Here is an 8323-nt window from a genome sequence, read left to right as displayed (position 1 = left end):
CCATATCAATATATACAACTCTACTTCATTCTTTTCAACAGCTGTTATCATAATTTAGTTAATAAGTCATGTCACTGAATAACTTCTATGTCCAGGACTTGGCTATTATGAATAAGGTTGCTATGAATCCCCTTGCATTCATTTTTCTGGAAACCAACGTTCCATGTCTGCCCACTTTTTTATTGGAGTGTTTATCTTTTTCATACTGATTTTTAAGAGTTCCTTAAATGTTATAGCAGTTAGCTCATTTTCTAATATATTACACATTTTTTCTCTAATGTGTATCTTTTGACATTGCTTGTGGTATGTTTTTCTCTGTAAAATTTAAAATTTGAATGTAGTCAAATTTATGACTATTTTCTATTATGGATTTTAGGTTTGGAGTCTTGCCTAGAACAGCCTTCTCTATACTAATATAATGAAAAACAAATCACTATATGCATTTCTAGTACATTTGTACTTTTCAAGTATTTAAATCTTTTATTTTCTGGAGTTTATCTCAGCATGAGTGATCCAGTTCTTTTCCAAATGGCTGTCAATGATTCTAATGTCATGTAGTAAACAATCCATCTTTCCCCACTGATTTGAAATAGCATCTTTACCACATTCTGAACTCCCACAGTATTTCTTAATTACTATGTTCTTTGGACCCTTAGGATCTTTACAGAACCTGAGTTAATCAGCCATATGTGAAAAACAAGTGAGATAAACATCAGAATGGAAACATTCACCTACATGTACGTCAACAGGACAGCTCTCCAAGGTCCTCATCACTGTTACAGAGAGCTATGTCTAAAGTTGAATGAGACAGTCCACATCTGCAGTGGGTGCCAGGCGAGCCAGCAAGAGGGCCTGGGCCAGGGCAATCTGGGTTCTTGTTGTCTTCTTAATGTGAAATCCTTCCCATTAGAGTTCCTGGATTTTATGAAAGCATGGTAGTTTTTAATAAGTGCATCACTCCAGGAAATCTTTGTACTTCAAAGCCTGTTGCTATTACAGCTGCTGCATTAGTCAAGTAAATAGGGGGATCAGTTGCACACAAAAACTTTGAATGTGTTATGGCATCCCTCAGCAGCAAGACAGCAGCCTTTCTGAAGGTGATTGCAGATGGACATGGCCCTGCATCTTTGAAGTATACTCAGAGCAGAATCAATTCAGGAATTCACAAATACTAGTTATCAGCTTGTGTTTATTCACATCGCAGAGAAGGGTTTAATTAATGTAATACATATTGGTCAATTCTTTGCTTTTAAACTTTACCTTTGGCCCATCAGCAGATCAATATGTATTTTAATCTTCTTGGGTTTTAGAACTGGTTTTAAAACTCACAGCGGAGGCCCAGATTTTACAATCATTAATTGCTATTATCAGTCCCTTTCATTTCCTAAACATCAGCAGTTCCTTAAAATCCCGCTTTCATTTGTCTTTTAAATCCCTTCTTCACTTGGTTCTGTAGTGTCTTTCCACCAAGTACAGAGTTCAACCAGCCTATAATGGGAAGAAAAGAATGCCTTGAACGTCTCCACCAATTAACCAGTCTATCTGACTTCATCAACAGCTGCACACAAAACTCATGAAGTGGTGTGTCTGCTTCTTGATGGACAGTACCAAGTACTTCCAAGGCTCCAGTGAGTTGGCCAAGGGGTGGAGGACTCATATTCTTTTGTTTTCTTTTTCAAATAAGTAGTGAATTATCATCTTTGGATGGCCAATTGTCCTACATATCACAGTGTAACTTCTTTCTTCCTTAACTGTCAGTATTTTCTGGTATATCAAAGGTTGGGGAGCCAAGGGAATCTGCCATTTCCTCACTGCCTAATTCAGCTAACACTCTGAGCTGCTGTGGGTCTAAATATCCTCATCTGTGAAAGGAATCACAATAAAGGTACTTTGGGAAATTACGAGGGAAGATGAATAGTGTATCTTGCACAAAGTCTGGCTACCAGAACACAACCTAATAAGGTGCTGTCCTGTTAGCAGTGTTGGTGTCACTGGCATCTTGCGGACTAAATGAAAGATACTGACTGAACGGTAAGGCATAATCTGACTTAAATGGTCAGCTGGGACTTGAAAAGATGTCCTTTAACCATAATAGGCCTCAGAGCCCCAAACTGTCTGAAGTACCTCACATTTGTCCCAGGTCCCATGGCTTCACTGCCACTACCTTCTTTCTTGTCTTTTGCCCACCTGGCCTCCACTATTCCAAAGCCACACAGACCAGTCTGCCGGATGTGAGACTACATTGCAGTCTCTTAAAAGAGACACCGAGGAGTACTGATTACGCTGGTCTCTTCTCTGCAACATAGTAGAAAGGGCTATTTATGCTGCCTCAATGATTCTAGATGGCAAGGTGGTTTCTCAGCAGTTTCTGGCTTCCCTACTTCAAATTTTGTCATGATTTTGCAGTTGGAGGTAAAGCTGACATGCAGTGCTTAGTTTTCAAAGGACAAAACACACACACACACATACACACATTTTAGTTCTTGTCTTCCTACCTTGGGGTGAATAAACATAAGTAAATGAAGTGATTATTATAGACTATTCTCATCTCAAGTAATCATATCCATCTCAATGAGCAGATTATTATTAACTCCTTATACAATTATCTAGCATGACTCAAAGAGATTTCCCAAACAGTATTCAGTGTAACTGTTTATCCAAGAACAACTGCCTTTGGGACTTTGGGAATAGAACTAAGAACTCCCTAGAAAGGTGCTAAGCACCTACTAGCTTCTTTCCTGGGTATTTTTATACACTTCAGGGATTCACACACGCACACCAAAAATTATCACAGAACCTGTGACACAGACTGCATAAAATATAGGAAATATTGCATACTACCAGGTCTCATTAACAGTAAGGAGAATCTGGGAAATAAGCAACAAAGAGCAATATAATTTTTTAAAGAAAAACCAGATATTTCTAGGAAATTAAAGATCTAAAAAAAAAAAGAGAGAGAAATGAAAAGGACTCCCATTTACCAGGTATTAGACTTCATTGCCAAGTACTGTGTTTCCAGTATCCAATCCCAAGGATTGTGTTGCAGTTGAGTTCAACAAGGGACAGAAACTGGGAAAAGGGAGTATACATGAGGCTACAACCCCAAAGGTGTTCATTAGTTAAGAGGAAAGAGGAAGAAGAGTCACAAAAGGTGAAGATTTTACCAGAGAATTAGGATAACAAGGATTTTATATTTATGTGGAAGCCAGACTATGAGCTTCAAGAAGCAGGAACAAGTCCATAGTTAGGTGCTGCACTGAGGGGCGAGGCCGAAAAAATGAAATAATTAAGCATGACATATGGGCAGGAGATGCCCTGTGAGAGAGAATGGACATCAATGTTTCCTGAGTGGCTTTTCTGGAGAAGCCCAATATCTCCTCCTGACCCTCACACCACTTTCTTATGGAATCTACCGTGTTTCCTCAGTCTCTTCTCATTGCCTCCACTGAGTGGGTAACGGCCCATAAGCCCCCCTCTCTCTGGACACAGATGACTATAGGAAGGTGGACCACAAAGACTCAAGAATTTCAAACTAAGCCCCTTTACGTTCATAAACCAGAAATTCATGGGAACCAGAGCTATGGCGGCCATGACTGGGCCATGTGGAGATGGAGCTGAGAAAGCCAGTCGGCAGAGGGAGAGGAGAGGCACCAGAAGAGCAGAGAGCAGCAGACATGATAAGAGCCTTAGGAACAGATAAGAAAGAGGCCATGGTGCAAGAAGGACTCTACTTTCTTTGCAGGCTGGACTACACTCCTTGCCCTGGAGTTCCATGAATTATCTCGCTTTCCTTCCAATAATTTTGAGTGGGATTTGATGCCTCATAATCAAATTACTCCTACTGGAGACAGTGACTACTCTGTACCATTTAGCTGTGTGAGAATATTCTCTCACATAACACTCACAAGAGCTCAGCCAAAAAGGTGTCATTGTCTCCCTTCTCTGAGAGGAATCTGAAGTTCATGAGGTTAAATGATATGCCTAAGGTCACACAGCTGCTAAGTGAATTTGTTTCTAAATTCCCATACCACTACTCTGGGCCATAAGCAAGATACAAGTCCAATTAATGCTGATTGATAAGAAATCCTCAGAAGTGTATAAAGACTATGTCTGTGCTATAGTCTCTTCCTTTGTATTAAGCTATAAATGGAACACCTTATTTTGCATTACTAGATCCTTCACGTTCAGTATGCTCTGTAAGTGAGAGGTGTGTTAGAGAAAGCCAGAAGCTTCGGAAAAGAAGTTTGCATTCTCCTAGTTCATGAAACAAACTACACCTACAATATGAACTTTTTCAGAAGTTCTTAGAGACTCTAACAGAAGTAGAAACCTTTTCAGTTATTAAAAGAATTGAAAGGTTTTTATTGTGCATGAAAAAGGCAAACTCCTCCCTTTCAAATTATTCTACTTTATAGTGCAATTCCTTCAGCTGGGAGAACTTCAGACACTTTTTCAAATAACCCCAACCATTTAATCTGTACCTTTAGGAAGTCATGCTGAGAGTATATGGAAAAGAGGCAGACAGAGCCAGGAAAGGGGGGTGGGGAGGGGGGAGAAGGAAGAAGAAAAAGTAAGACATTGATTCTGAAGTAGTAAGAATCTCCCGGTTTTTCTGGCCTACTTTAAAGTGAGCTAGGTTTTTCTATCCACAAAGAACACCTAACATTGTTTAGGTAGCTACAACTTAAAAAATATTCTGTCTACTCCAGACAAATCCTTCCATCTATTTGTCATCCCCATTATATATAAATCAGGACTGCTTACATTAATTAAAAACTTTCCCTGGAAGTTAGGATGCTTAGTCAGCTCAGGCTACTATAACAAAATACCATAGACTGGTGACTTAGTCAACATTTCCTTCTCACAGTTCTGGAGGCTGCAAAGGCCAAGATCAGGAGGCCAGCCAGTTCAGTTCTTAGTAAAAGCCCTCTTCCTGGCTTGCAGACAGCTACCTGCTTCCTGTGTCCTTACGTGGTAGAGAGAGAATGACTCTCTCTCTCTCTCCTTCTTCTTCTTCTTCTAAAGGCCTCCAATCCCATCATGAGGGATGATGATCCTTATGATCTCATCTCATCATAATTACCTCCCAAAGGCCCCATCTCCAAACATCATCACCTTGAACTGGGGGCTAGGGTTTCAACATATGAATTTCAAGGGTACACCATTTAGTCTGTAGTGATGCTTTGAACTGGTTATTAAATGAAAAATTTGAGCAAGTTGGAGAAAAGACCTTTGAAGACAGTTTTAGGCCACGAGAACTGTCTTATAAGAAAATAGTTTTACAAGGTCTCCTTTGAAAGAGAATTCAGATTAGAAAACATGGGCACTTGGGGAGCAGAGGCCTGACATGTAGGGCACTGTCTCAGGAACAGAATCTAGATGCTGAGGGTGCTGAGAGAGAGGAGGAGGATCAGCAGCTACGTCCCCTCTCCAGGTCATGTGCCCAGGAGACCACTGGGACTAGGGGAAGAAGCTCAAGACCTTTGACTCGAGGCCAGTTTAAGGACTGGTTCTGGAACCTTCACAATCTTGAAAATAGCATGTAGTTTCAGAAATTCAGTAGCTGCTTGAATTCACTTTTGGGTGCTGATTATTCTTTTTTGGAAAACCACATCAATAGACTTTTTGGTTCTACAAAGGAAAACCCAAGATCCTAATCGGAAATTAAAGATTTCCAGAAAACATTAAATGCTTTGTGTTAACTGTATCTACAACTCTCTTAATTATATATGCAGTTGTCTGTCAATAGACTAGGACTAGGAAGTAGGTTGGAAGAAAACAGATGATTTTCTCCACTCTTTCTAGGACTCACTGTAAGGGTAGAGTACCTAGACTCTCAGGAAAGGAGACATAGCACAGGGCACAGGGCACAGTCACTGGGGAGAAGTAACTTGACCTCTGTGACATGGTAGCAAGCCAAGGAGAGTCAATCTGTGGGCAGGCTTTTCTAATTTTCAGTTTTATTTCTTTTCTATGATAAAATTCCCTTTAGTTATTCTCGAGTCTTTATTTAAGTTTTTCTAAATACTACACCCTGGTATTAGTAAAGAAATTGAACTAATATTTAAAAACTTATTAAAATAGTAAGTTTTATGTTACATATATTTTACCACAACTTTAAAATTTAAAAAAGACTTTCCACGCACACACAAAAAATTCCCAGTCCCAGTTAGCTTCACTGGTGAATCTATTAATTGCATAAAGAAAAATTACAGCAATCCTTTTCAAACTCTTCCAAAACACAGAAGAGGAGGAAGAATTTCCCAGTTCATTCTATACACCTACTACTACCCTGATACTAGACAAAGACATCACAAAAAACTTCAGACCAATAACCCTTATGAACAGAGATGCAAAATCTTCAACAAATCCTAGCAAATGGAATCCAGCAACATAATAAAAGGGTTATACACTAAACCATGACTAAGTGAGATTTATCCCAGCAATGCAATGTTAGCTTAACATGTGAAAATCAATCAGTGGAACACATCATATTAATAGAAAAAAGGGCACAAACCACATCCACATGATCACCTCAATAGATACACAAAAATCACTTGATAAAAAGCTGATCCTAAAATTCAGTTGGAAATGAAAGGGATACAGAATAGCCAAAACAATCATAACAAAGAAAAAAAAGAGTTGGAGGACTTACTGTTTTCAATTTCAAAATTTAACCTCAAAGCTACAGTAATCAAGGATATGTGGTACTAAGAACAGATGTATATATATATATATACAGATCAATGGAATAAAAATGAGAGTTCAGAAATAAGCCCTTATACTTATAGTCAAATGATTTTTTGAAACGAGTACTATGACAACTCAATGGAGAAAAAATAATCTTTTAACAAATGTTGTTTGGACAACTGAATATCCACATGAAAAAGAATGAAGTTGAACCTGCAGCTTACATTACATACAAAAATTAACTCAAGATGGATCACTGACCTAAATGTAAGAGCTAAAACTATGAAACTCTTGGTAAAAATCATAGAGTAAATACTTGTGAACTTGGGTTAGGCAACAGTCTCTTAGATATGACACCAAAGTATAACTGACAAAAGAAAACAATAGGTAAATTGTACTTAACTAAAATTAAAAACTTTTATGCTTCCAAGAACTATTAAATAAGTGAAAAGACAACCTACAGAATGGTAGAAATATCTACAAACACACACACACAAGGACTTGCATCCAGAATTACATAAAGAACTCTTACAAATCAAAGAATAAAAATAACAGAGCAATTAAAAAACAGGCAAAGGACTTAAGCAGACATTTCTCCAAAGAAGATACACAAATAGCCAATAAGCACATGCAAAGATGCTCAACACCATTAGTAATTCATAAAACCACAACGAGATACCACTTCACACCCATTAGGGTGGCTATTATCAAAAAGATGGACAATAACAAGTGCTGACAGGATTTGGAGAAATTGAAATTGACATACGTAGCTGATGGAAACGTAAAGTGGAAAACAGTCTGAAAATGTCTCACAAACTTAAACTTGGAGTTACCATATGACCTGCAATGCCACTCTTAAGTATATGCACAAGAGAAATGAAAACACAAAAACTTGTACATAAATGTTCATAGCAGTATTCTTTATAATAGCCCAAAAGTAGAAATGAACTAAATGTCAATCAACTGGTGAATGCATAAAGAAAATGTGGTATATCCATGCAGTGGGATATTATTTCATGGTACAATATGAATAAAAAATAAAACTTCAAAATATCATGCTAAATGAAAGAAGCCAGGTAAAAAGGCAATATATATGGTTCTATTTATATGAAATGTTCAGAACAGGAAAATCCACAGAGACAGAAAGTAGATTATGGTGGCCAGAAGCTGGGGGAAATGAGGAAAGGAGAGTGACTGCTATTGGATGTGGAGTTTTTCTTTGCAGTAATGAAAATGTTCTGGAATTAGAAAGTAGTGATGGCTTCACATCCTTGGAATATACTAAAAACTATAGAATGGACTGAATAATATGTGAATTATATCTCAATAAAACTATAGTTTTTAAAAAAGATACACGTGCTCAAATCTCAGTGTCTAGATTCTTATTTGAATTGTTATGAAGTAGATAAACATAGTCAATGGGTGATTGTCAATTACTTAAATTATTTACTGATATAGTGACAAAGGGTTTCTACTTTGATGAACTTGATATACCTGAGAATAATACTGTGTTGCCCTTCCTCGGGAGTTTCTCTTATGGAGAACAGGGATTCTGCCTCCTGACAGATTAAAGGGAATAAGAAGCCCTACATTAAAAGACTGAAGCTGACCATCGCATCCTTGAGCCATGACT

Source organism: Manis pentadactyla, chromosome 3 (assembly GCF_030020395.1).
Source record: "Manis pentadactyla isolate mManPen7 chromosome 3, mManPen7.hap1, whole genome shotgun sequence".
Taxonomy (NCBI): Eukaryota; Metazoa; Chordata; class Mammalia; order Pholidota; family Manidae; genus Manis; species Manis pentadactyla.
This window is presented reverse-complemented; position numbering follows the sequence as displayed.